This window comes from Orcinus orca, chromosome 1 (genome assembly GCF_937001465.1).
Source record: "Orcinus orca chromosome 1, mOrcOrc1.1, whole genome shotgun sequence".
Classification (NCBI taxonomy): Eukaryota; Metazoa; Chordata; class Mammalia; order Artiodactyla; family Delphinidae; genus Orcinus; species Orcinus orca.
Genome location: NC_064559.1, coordinates 7,791,126 through 7,804,117, shown reverse-complemented (window position 1 = coordinate 7,804,117; position 12,992 = coordinate 7,791,126). Strand labels below are relative to the sequence as shown.

Genomic DNA, 12,992 nt, shown 5'->3' with positions numbered 1-12,992 from the left:
GTACTGGCAACTATGTAAACATGCTCATGCAGTTAGGCCTTATAAAAAAGGGGCTCTCTGGGTTTCATGCTATAATGAATGTTGAAGTTTCAGATTCAATCAAAAATAAAAGTTGAAGAAAGTTTTTTCTTTTCCCCATTACAAAGTAACATTCCTTTTAGCATATAACTTACTGAACCTAAAAGAGAAACCATAATGCTGTGAGGAGGGTGGAAATCAGAGAGGCAGAATAGTGGTTGATACTTTGTTTCTAATCAGGCTTTCTGATTTCAATCCTGGTTCTGACCTAGAAAAGTTATTTGAACCCCTGGGCTTCAGTTTCCTTATCTATAAAATGGGACTAATAATTATAATAATAGTATCTACTTCATAGGTTGTCATGGGATTGAGTTGACACATGTAAAGCATTTAGAATAGTATGTCACACCACAGAAAACCCTCAATTCCATAAATGTTAGCTACGATTATGATTGTTGTTATTATTAAATAATTATTATTTGTCATTTTCACAGGCTATTTTCTTGTAACAAGTCAGGGAAGGGACAAACCATTTAAAATAGAGTGGTTAAAAATTTGAACAAAAGCTAGGGTTAGTGACTGTAGGAGAGGAAACAGAAGTTACAGAATTTCTAGGCTTTTAACCTACGTAGTAGGCTAAGAAGAATTCTCTTCATTGTGTAAGTTCCCACAGCTCCTTAGGGAATTAAGACCACAAGGAGCCTCTCTATCGAGTTGAGCAGTTTCTCACTGGAAATCACAGTTTCTGAAAATACTGCTTAACCTGTGGTACTTTTTTAAAGGTATTATGTTGAAGAAAAGGGATTCAGCATAGATTTTTGTTTGGCTGTTAGCCTCTCGATAAGTCTTATTGGCCTCAGCACTCTGCTCCATTCCTGTGCAGTGGTGGCAGAAAGTAGATGTCAAATCTGTCAGGAGGATAGGATTATGTTCGGATGGATCTGGGACAAAGACATTGCTCTGATTGGGTAGAGGAGCTCATGAAATCCCTTGGTTCTAAGAACTGCATACTTGTGAAAATGATAGTAAACTGTTCTGGCAGGCCAGTAACGATTCTATAAGCAAGAAGATACATGCTGTGTATGCGAAAAGAAAAATGTTTTGAAATCTCCTTTCTTTCTAATATATCTATATATCTTGTTAAATTTCTTTTTTTTCCCCCTTGGCTTTACTGAGGTATAGTTGACTCTTGTTTTATTTCTTCCTGTTATTCTGCTGTATAAATATTTTCTTTCAAGGACCTGAGTTCCAAGAAAGCAAGGATTTTATTTTTAACACTGCTCTTTATTTTAAAATATATATGTTTATTAGTATTTCTTTTAGTACTTGCCAATATCCTTGGCATTATAGGATTTGAAAAAATTAAATTATTCATTTCCTTCCTTTTTTGTGGCCATTTATGATAGAGCAAATGTACCCAGATAATCAATATGAATTCTTGACAATATAGCAAACACAGATTCAAGACTTAATGGAGCAGGTGAATGTCTGTGTCAAGACCTCAGCTAAGAGGATCCTTTGTGGAAATAATAATAACAGCTTTTCTTTTTTTTTACAATGACTTTGGATTATAGGAGGCTCTATGACCAATATTTATAAATCAGATTTAGAGAAAGCCGTTGTCTACATTAAAGATACTTCCCTTTTTAGTCTTTCTTCTCCAATATCTTGTTTTGGAAGAAATCAGAAGACTACCTATAAGCTGTGGAGAGAGTATAGAGCAGGGTTTTTCAGCCTTGGCACTGTTGACGTTTAATTCTTGGTTGTAGGCCGTCCTGTGCGTTGTAGGATGATGAACAGCGTCCCTGGCTCCAACCTACTAGATGCCAATCACACTCCCCCTCCCCAGGTGACAACAATCAAAAACGTCCCCAGGCATTGCCAGATGTCCCCTATGGGGCAAAATTACCCCTGATTGAGAACCACTGGAATAGAGAATCACAGAAATGCCAACAACTCAGAAAAAAAGTGGGACTCAGAGGCAGTAGAAAAGCAGCAAGGGGTTCAGATTTTCTAAGTCAACAAAATAAAAGTTCTTGTTAAAAAGTAAAAGAAATTAAGAACTAAAGAAGACATCAGGAAATTATTTGCAACAGTTAAGCCAAAAAATTAACTACCTTTACCATACAAAGATCATACGCTAATCCACAGGAGATTGACAAAGATCCATTTGAAGAAATAGGCAAAGCACGTGGAACCATTTTCACACCGAAATGTAATGGCAGACATGAAGTGTTCAAACTCATATATAAAACTCATAATGTCTCTTGTCCTCAGTGTTTCTCCGTAGTTCAGTGTAAAAGTTATTAAATGAAGCAGAGCAAATTAGGGGCCTTGGTTAGGAAAGGGTCCTGGGAGAGAGGAGAGCTACAGTGGCCCAGAGCCAAGTGTCAGAACTCAGGGGAAGTGAGGAGAACATTCACAAGTTCATGTCGGAGCAGGACCTGGGGAGAGCGACAGAGGCATGACAGAGGCATGAAGAGGGAGGAAACTGGAATGAACTCTGTTCATTGAAGGTATTGGTGTGAACTCATGATATTAAGTAGAAAGAGAGAGATGGAGAAATAGACATGGATGTAAATCATTGTGTTATGTGAGCAGTGCTACCTAGTGCACACCTAGTCCTAGACCTTGGTTTCTAAGCACTGTCTACACTTAAAAGTGTTCCTTGGTCAAATGGCTGATACTAGGGCTGAGACAGAGAAAGTAGATGAGCCTGGAATATCTTGTAAGGAAGTGCTCAAAGAAAAGTAGGGAATACATCAAAAGGACATAGGAGCAAGCTTAAAGCGGCTCCCACTAGCCAAATCTGGAGCAGTTTGAACATCAAAAATAATGATAGTAATAGATTATAACCCGTTGAATAAAATGGGCATTCATGATCCCCTACTGATCTAAATAAATCAATGCTTAAAGTCTGAGTTTGATGAGAAATGGGATATTCGTTGCATAGTCTCAAAGTAACTCCTCTATCCTCGAATACTAATTAATTACAAAGGGAAAATGAGTGACTTCACAGTGGAGAAGCCTGGCAAGACACCACCTTAGCCAAGTGATCAAAGTTAATAGCATCGGTAATAGGACTGATTGAACTTATGTACCACCTGAGAGGCTATAATGAGAAGAACACAGCATCATTTCTGTGATAGTCTAGTCAAAGGTGCATAACCTGAATCTAATCATGAAGGAACATCAAGCAAACCCAGAGTGAGGGACATTCTACAAAATATCTGGCCTCTAATCTTCAAAAGGGTCCAAGTCATGAAAGTTAAGGAAATGTATGCTTTGAACTGGATCCTTTTGCCGTAGGAGTCGTTACGGAATGATTGGCGAACCTGAAATAGAGTCTAAGGATTAGATGGCGGTAATGTGCCAGGGTTAATTTCCTAATTTTCATGGCTCTGTTGTAGGACAATGTTGTCGTGTACAGGAAATACCCAGTTTGGTGGGGATGAGGCAGCTACCTCTCAAAGGGTTCAGAACAAATAAATTGTCCTGTTTTTGCAACTTTGATATTCTTTTGAAATAAAAAAATTAAATAACAAAATTAAAAATGGCAGTGCTGGTAGTCTCGTACCTTGCTGATATAACCCTTTGGATGGCAGATTAACAATATGTATCAAAAGCCTTAAATGTTCATATCCTGACTGATATCTGGTATTCTATACTATGGAAAGAAAGGGGGAAAAAAATGGAAAGATACTTGTATTATAGTGTTAAGTGGAAAAGTGCTATTAATAAGCAGTACATACCGTGGGTTCTTTACTGTGTACAAAAATATCATTAAAAGACTGGAAACGACCCCTCACCATTATTCTTAGTGTTAACCCCTCACGGCAGCTCTGAATGGCCACGCGTTGGCTCAGCTGTTTTCCCATTACTTTGTTTTTTCAGTATATATTTTTATTTCCATTAAGGTAGTTCCGTTTCCTCGTATTCGTTTTTCTTTTACCTTAGGAGCTTACTGTCCACCCCCGCATCCCCACTCCATCTTCATCTCAGCCTATCCCTACCCCCTTCTTGCATCTCACTGAGGACAGCATTTCATCTGTTTCCCGCGTTGAAACACTTTCAAACGCGTGCTCTTATTCTGTGACTTTAGTGTTACGTTCTCTTTCCCTTGTACTGTATAGACCCGTGTTCATGCTTTTCTCTTTCTAACCTGCATCTGCCGGTAGACAGACAGGATGGCCCAGCCATGAGCAGCGCAAGATGCCCGCTTTTCATGTGAGCAGGGGTAATTGCTTGGGCTTCTGATTGTTAGATTTCAAAATGCCAGCCAGTTAGAAGCTCGAACACTCATTCACTGGTGCTGACCTTGAAGGGAACTCCCCTCAGATTGTTGAGTAAAGAATCTTCTCTCATCTTTAGTTGATATGTACTGTGGCTAGAGTCTATGCTTTTTCAGGGGTATTTTAATGGGAAATTAAAAGGAGATACCTACTGAAGTCCAGAAGGCCTCAAATTAACTTTTATTAAACATCTGCTATAAACAAATAATCCTTTTAAAACATTCACAATAGCCTTACAAAGGATTTGTTATGTTATCATTGAACAGTGGAAAAGCAGGGTTTAGAGAGGTTAATGATATGACTGGTTAACCAGCTAGTAAGTGGTAGAGTCAGGAGTAAGCCCCGTACCTCTCCGTTCAAAGTTCATGCTGTTTCATGAAACCCCAGTTCCTCCAGAAAGCACAAATGTTATGTTACCTGATCACCAGGAAATCATATGGGCTAAACTTTACAGTTTGTTACTTAGGACACGTACTTTCTCTTCATGACAAAGTTGCTAATGAAAGCCAAATTTCTATAATGCTTTTGAATTCTAGGAGATATGCATTCTTCTCTCTTTTTTTTTGTATTTATAGATAATATTAATAAGATAGTGTAAACTGTACACCAGAAGGCTTCTCAGGTAGAATTTTCAGGTTCTCTGTTCTCGGAAAGCAAGAGTATGGACATTTGATACTATATGACAGAGGCAGCGCGACAAAAGCACGTTATTTTTTTGCAGTACAGCCTATGATTTTCCTTGTAATTTCTCTTACCCACTCATCCATTTTTACAAAAATAAACTTTTTAGTACTTCTGCAGCTAAACATGCCAAACTGTCTCATACCTGGCAGGTCCCTTTAGGCTTATGACTTGCCCATCCGTTGTTTTGATCTCAGCCTTGCTTCATTGGCAAGATTTCCATTGTTAACTTGTCCTAATAAAAAAAAAAGCAACCCACAAACTCAAAATTAAATAAATTTAATATATCAAACCAATAACTGTTACATTATAGTCTAGAAATCGTATAGTAACTGCTGCTACATAATAAAATTGTGCGTGTGAATAAAAAAGTGAGCCATAGGTGTTGAATGAGATTCTTTGACATAACAGTTTTCTCATATTTAAAGCAGACACAAAAAGCCTATGAAATGTAATCTGTCTTCTTGACACATTCGAGAACAGTCCTGAATTCTGGGTTTTCCTTGTAGGAATACAATTTGTGTACCTATTTGTTCCTTCTAAACATTAAGCATGCTCTTTTGGTGCAGAAGAGTGAAGACAAGAGCTTATGAAAAATGGACAGTAGAGTGTTTCTTCTTGAAGTGAATTAATTAACAGACTTCTCAGGTCCTAGATTTCTCAGGCATTTGCCTAGAATGTGCCCCAGCACCTTATGACGCTGCCCTTCTCTTGTGCGCGTGTCAGGGGTGGGTGGAGATATACATGTCTATAGTAATTGAAGATCAGAACAAACGTGATGGAACCTATTTCCCTTCTGCTTCTTCCCTGCCGTGGTGTGTCCTTGAGGGACATTACACCTGTGTGTAGATGATTGTGTGGGGAGGGGCACGAGTATGGGAGGGTGGCAATTGGTAAAACTGCAGTTACGCAAATTCCAACGTTTCCCTACTCGTGTTTGCATTTACCACATAGGAACATATGTACACGCTGTCGATAGAGGTGACTACAAAAACTGTTGATGCCTCCTGGAAGGTGAAATCGCAAACTGCAAAGGTTTCTTGCCAGGGAAGATGTAGCAATGGCAGTGCCACCTGTTGTTTAAATCAGGGAACAGCTTCAAGTTCTGTTGCACAAATATGGGGGCAAACGCTAGGCTCGATCACTGGGGAGCTTTTCTCTTGTCTCCTCATGGGGAAACTCCAACGCTTCATGTACAATCTCGTGCATTCCTTATAAAGTAGGCTATCAAATATGGTTTTTCACAGTGTATGGAAAGATAATTTAAATTGAAAACATACATCGGCCCTTGTTTACGTTGTGCGATTTTCAACACTCTCTTCCACATGGTGAAGCTTAAGGCGCTCCCTTTTGGTGCTTTTTCCCTTAAGAAAACAGAAACAAAAGAGGAATTTCTCTTCCTTACAGCTGCTAATGATGGATGGGATGAAAAAGTAGGATAGTGCTTGAGACTGCTATCGCGTCCTGTCATCCAGCAAGCAGCTCATCCACAGTTCGTGACGGCCACTACTGGTTGCTTGTACTACTGTCCATACATGGACTCATTTGGGTTATCAGATGACTTGCCATTACTGTGCATTCATCCTTCTGCGGGGAAAACAGTATAGCTCTTGAGGGCGTTAAGAGCTGGTGTTAAGTGTATGTAGTGGAGCAAATGTGAACTTCGTAGGAGGAGTTTCTGGCAGATGGTGTGTGATCATGTAGGTTTCAGACCACTTGAATTGCAAGAGACCAATGCCCGCTGTACACATTTACCGTGGTATAATTCAGTGGCTTTCACAGAGTGAAAGAACTCTATGTTTAGAAACGGGTAGCTTAGGTCAGAAGGCAACACAAGGCCAGGTGAAGGACATAACCTTATTGGATTCCAGTCTCTGAGGCTGTTGCTGTTCTTTAGACCATTTCTTTTTTTTTCTTTTCTTTTTTTTTTTTTTTTGCAGTACGCAGGCCTCTCACTGATGTGGCCTCTCCCGTTGCGGAGCACAGGCTCCGGACGCGCAGGCTCAGCGGCCATGGCTCACGGGCCCAGCCGCTCCGCGGCATGTGGGATCTTCCCGGACCGGGGCACGAACTTGTGTCCCCTGCATCGGCAGGCGGACTCTCAACCACTGTGCCACCAGGGAAGCCCCTAGACCATTTCTTAACCTTCTAAATTGTAGGGAGCTTGTACTGGAGCCTGGGGGAGTGGGGATTCCCACCCACAGGATAGACAGTGGCCTAAGTGGCTTTCTGAATTCTCCCCCTTCCTCATACTCCTTTTCTAAAATTTTCAGACATATGGGCCAGACGTGTAGTGCTCACTTTCTGACCCTGCTAAACCACTAGTGGTAAACTTTAAGTTGTCTTATTGAGGATTGACACCAACCAGTGGCGTTCATATTGGCTTTTTAAGCTCAAGAAAGCCAAAACTCAGGCAGAGTAGTAAAGAAAGAAAATGGAGAAACAGTAATAGATGGGAGACAGTAGACATTTGAGGGCTACTTCTTAAACTTGGGTAAGTTCTTAAGCTCTTAGGGCCTTTATTTCCTTGTCTCTAAAATGGGCAGTTCAAGTCCAATCAGATAAGAAGATTTTGAGGTTTCTTGTACCTATGTGTTTGTATTTGGAATTTGTCTTACAATATGCCATTAGATATATAAATTTACAATACTATTTAAAATGCAGATTTCTAGTCCAGTTGCAATATTGGGCTTTACTTTCCCTGGATTACGTGTGGTGACAGGATAACCTCTCCAGCCCTCTTCTAGCCTCATGATTCTGGGAGAAAGTTACGTGTTTTCCGTGACAGAAATTCACCAAAGTTTTCCTAGAAGATTCACAGATAAACTAGGATAAACACAGCTTTCCTTGGGGAAACGCCGTCTTCCCTTAACCCTCTTCAGCCTGATATTCTTGGCCTTTAATACATAGTAAATAGATGACATACATTTTATATCCGATGCCTCGTAACAGCTATTTTGGGAAGTTATTTTAGACCTCCAGACCTTAAGCATGGCTAAGATTTTTTTTTTTAATCTAAGAAATATTTTATGATGGCTATTTAAAGATGGGGATATTAAGTTTTCCCCACCTCCTGTTCTTTTTCCTATTGGGATTTTCTCTGTCATAACTATTCATTCTACAAGTCAGCAAAGGTAATTCAGTTAACTACTTGCCGAAAATGCACTCAGATTTTCCCTCTAAGAACTCATTTTTGAGCAAACCAAATTAGTAGGAAAGGAAGAAAACATAGAGGGAGTTTCTTTTTTTTTTTTTTTTTGCGGTACGCGGACCTCTCACTGTTGTGGCCTCTCCCGTTGCGGAGCACAGGCTCCGGACGCGCAGGCTCAGCGGCCATGGCTCGCGGGCCCAGCCGCTCCGCGGCATGTGAGATCCTCCCGGACCGGGGCATGAACCCGTGTCCCCTACATCGGCAGGCAGACTCTCAACCACTGCGCCACCAGGGAAGCCCGAGGGAGTTTCTTAAATTATGCTTAGTCTGGATACATGTTGAACTGGCTGATTGCTTTAGGGGACGTTTCTATCCAAGGATAAAAGCTGGGCACGACTCTCGTTGGTGAATACCTCATGCTCCGTACTTTCTGTATGGAGAAGCTGCATCACTGGTGTGAGGCCTGGTAGTAAACTGGTGAAGGGAAGGAGAATACAAGAGTAGACGTCAATTTTTAAAAGTCCGTTTTTATTCATTTCAAGATTTTGACTACAACCAAATTGTTGCTCCACATAGAAAATATGATTCTGAATTCTGGTTCCCATCAGAAGTCCAGAAAAAGGAGAGAAGAGTCTTGTAACACCCACAAATACCATTTCCAATGTTATTTTTAAAATTGTTATCATTATTATTTCAAGCTCTTATTGGGGATAATAATAAACTTTGTGATATACACGGTCTTATATGAGGCAACACCACCGCTCAGTAGCTTCTTCCTCTTCATTCTAGTTATTCTTCTTGGGGTCACAACAATATTCTGAAGGTTTTTTTCATTTTTAATGAAAAAGAAAACATGTTTGATGTTCCTTTCCTTTTTTAAATAATGAGAATACTGAGACTTGATCAGAAAGGTTGAGACTTGCCTGAAGATTCCTACCATCCTCAGTATTGGAAGTAGGTGGTCTAACTTGGAATCTAATATTCTTTCCACTGTGTTATACATGCAAACCCATGTTATTTTCTCCTCTGATACCTGTTCACGTATATGTGTGTATAAATGTGTGCATATGTATGTGCACACACATGTACATGTGTATCCATAAATATTTCCATGACTTCAAAAAGTGTGAAGACTCCTAGCTTAGATGAGAATGCATTGAAGTTAGGATTGTAGAATCTTCCCGCAAATGGAAAGGACACTTAAGGAGGTTAAGTAAGTCCTCTAGCTTCAGGCTGTTCTGCACCAAAATCAACCTTGACATATCACCTAAACTTTCTATACGTTGGTATGGTGTTTCCCCCATTACAAGGATCCATAGAGTGTTTATGACTTGACCACCACAGTCCGGAGCACCAGAGCATCGTGACGGACGTGCGTTAAGGGCTTTGAGTATAATATCTCATTGCAATGCAAAGTTACACATTCCTGTAGATATTTTGTTCGTCTTGCCACTGTTTTATGTAGTTAACATGTATTATGTATGGGCTATGCGGGGGTCAGGCATTTCACAGCAACCCTAGTTTCCAGCTAAGGAGAAGAAACAGACTAAATGACTTGCCCACGGTCTCATTGCCAGCAAGTGGCTTGGCTTGTCCTTGAACCTGGGTCTCTTTGACTCCAGGGTCTAATAAGCTCTTCGCCCTTGTCCTCTGCCGTCTCACCTGGAAAAGGCGCTGTGGTGTCTCAGTGGATTTGCCCACAATCTGCCGGCCTAAACACAGTCAATCCTGTGGTTTAATATTTTAACAGGGATACTGAGGGCAAAGGAGGGGCTCTTATTTTCTAAACAGATGACTTCGGCATTCATGGAAAACCGAAGCCTAGAAAATTGCGCTGCTTTGTTTCCCTGGGTTGCCGCTCCTCGTTAAACGGCCCCCTCCCCGTGTTGGCTGGAGAGAAAGGAAAGTTAAACTTCAGAGGTGCACTACTCCCAAAGCACCGTTGTTGCCAGCAGACCTTCTAGTATTTGCTGTTCACAGTTTGAAAAATAGTGGTGGCATTCATACAGCCCTCACTCCCTCCAGGATCCCAGCGGACTTCCGAGCACAGAAAATGTTCATGGACCCAGGGAGTTGGAGGCGAGAGCGCAGCCTCGTTCCCGGAAATTCAGGCTAAGCCAGTTCTCAGCTCAGAGGAGCGCTGGCCTCTCTGAGGCCCACCCTTATTTCTTATTTATGTGCAGTTGTAGAATATAGAAAGAGCCCTCAGACATCACAGAGGGGAGTGGTGACTGATGTCTTCCCCACACGGGCTCTGAGCATGTGTGGGTAAGGGCCTGATTGCCAGTCTCTCTAAGGTCACTTGGACCAGCTACTGAACGTAGCCTGTGGCTCTTCGTTACCTTCAGAGTTTAAAGGCCCTGAGTGTTTTGACCCTCCTCTCTTGCGCTATTTACAGATAAGGAAAGGCAGGAGAAGGGAAGGGACTTCATTACTGTCACACAAGCACAGCACCAATGATCCCCCTCCAGACACCCAGCATCTGGGAACAGCATTCATTTAGTGGCATGGCTTGGCTTTTTTTTTCCTGGCACCTTTGTTGTATGGACAGTGGCCATGACTTATACTTTTTTTTTTTTTTTTGGTATAAAATCACCCCCTTGACATTGGTAATAGGGTAATAGCTTGTTAAATGACTAATTACTGAAATTTTTCAAAATTTCAGTTTCATTCTTTTCTAATGAATTTAATCCTGTTTCTCACTTCTGAGTACAGATTGCCCTGGAGTGTATTTCTTGTCTTACTCTTCTGCCTTTTCTTCCATTATTTTCTTAAAAAAAAGAATTTTATTGTGGTAAGAACAGTTAACAATGAGATCTACCCTCTGAACAGATTTTTAAGTGAACAATACAGTATTGTTATCTAGAGGCACAATGTTGCACAGCAGATCTCTAGAACTTATTCATCTCCCATAACTGAAATTTTATATCCATTGATTCGGAATTCCCCCTTCCTCCTAGCCCCTGACATCCACCATTCTATTCTTTACTTTTATGTGTTTGACTATTTTTTTTTAATAAATTTATTTATTTATTTTTGGCTGCATTGGGTCTTTGTTGCTGCGCGCGGGCTTTTCTCTAGTTGCGGCGAGCAGGCTCTAGGTGCATGGGCTTCAGTAGTTGTGGCTCGCGGGCTCTAGAGCGCAGGCTCAGTAGTTGTGGCTCGCGGGCTCTAGAGCGCAGGCTCAGCAGTTGTGGTGCACAGGCTTAGTTGCTCCGCGGCACGTGGAATCTTCTCGGACTAGGGCTTGAACCTGTGTCCCCTGCATTGGCAGGTGGATTCTTAACCACTGTGCCACCAGGGAAGTCCAATGTGCTTGACTATTTTAGATAACTCATATGAGTGGAATCATGCAGTAATTGGCCTTCTGTGAACGTCTTATTTTACTTAGCGTAATGTCCTCAAGGTTTATCTATGTTGTCGCATACTACAGGGTTTCCTTCTTTTTAAAGGCTGAATTATATGCCATTGTATATACATGCCACATTTTAAAAATCCATTTCTCCTTCAGTGGACATTTAGATTGTCTCCACACCTAGGCTACTGTAAATGATGCCACAGTGAACGCAGGGCTAATATCTCTCTGAGATCCTGATTTCAATTCTGTTAGATAATACCCAGAAGGGGAATCTTCCGTTCTTTCCTTATCACGTTTTCTTCCCCTAATTCTTCCGTCTCTCCCTCTGTAGAATGAACATCCAAAGTGCTAGATGCACGAATCTGTTTTATTAAGGAGCCCCAAATCTTAACGGTACTTACTTATTCCTTTAGGTGTTTATTGCTAACAGTTGTTCTGTGATTAACCGCCCCCCCCACCGCCCTTTTTTTTTGAACCTTCGTGAGATTTGGGGCAACTACGTTGGTTTTCCCTTGGGTATTAAAAATAGTCCAGTCCAGTTTAAATCCCATTTTATATCTCATTCAAATCTCTTTCTCCCCATCACACGATAGACTTAAAACTCAGGGAGCTTAGAGTAGAGGGGATACGGAGCCTCTCTTTTCTTTACTTCACGTTCCCTCTGAGGATACACTTTGGCACATGCGCCCTGCTGGGCCAGTCAGGGGATGGTTCAAGACGAGTGCTGTTTTCTTTCATGGGGAAAGGTACTGCTGCTCTAGAACATCCTCTGTTGCAAGAATCCAAGTATTGGGCTTCCCTGGTGGCGCAGTGGTTGAGAGTCCGCCTGCCGATGCAGGGGACGCGGGTTCTTGCCCCGGTCCGGGAAGATCCCACGTGCCGCGGAGCGGCTGGGCCCCTGAGCCGTGGCCGCTGAGCCTGCGCGTCCGGAACCTGTGCTCCGCAACGGGAGAGGCCACAACAGTGAGAGGCCTGCGTACTGCAAAAAAAAAATTTTTTAATTAAAAAAAAAAGAATCCAAGTATTGACTGTTGCCACGTGCATGTGGGTAAGTTGGAGGGCCCTGTCGCCCTGTCTTCCTCCCACCATGGTGGAGGTGCCGGATGTGGAAGCTTTGGTCCAGCTTCGTTGGCCACTTCTGGGGTTAGGCAGTAGCAAGAGGGCTTAAACTCAGCTATATTCTGTGGTGTCCACCTGTCCCATGGGACACCTATGTATTTGTAACAAAACAGTTGATAGCATACAGGCTATGCCACTGCCTTCTTATCAGCTCTCCCCTTCTTATATTCCCTGCTCAGGTAGGCAGGGCTGAGATCAGGAAATTGGCTGCTCAGGTAGACACCTAACCAGGGAACTGACACTAGGCTCACTTCTTTTTTTTTTTTAAATTTATTTTTTTATTGAAGTATAGTTGATTTACAATGTTGTATTAATTTCTGCTGTACAGCAAAGTGACTCAGTTAATATACATACATACATTCTTTTTTATATT

At 41.6% G+C, this 12,992-nt stretch overlaps 1 protein-coding gene across 1 annotated transcript in view; it reads left to right on the top strand.

Moving 5' to 3' along the window:
- The window catches only part of SMYD3 (SET and MYND domain containing 3), a 714,793-nt gene that overhangs the window by 484,979 nt on the left and 216,822 nt on the right, over window positions 1-12,992 (top strand). The gene's annotated exons all lie outside the window — the stretch shown is intronic.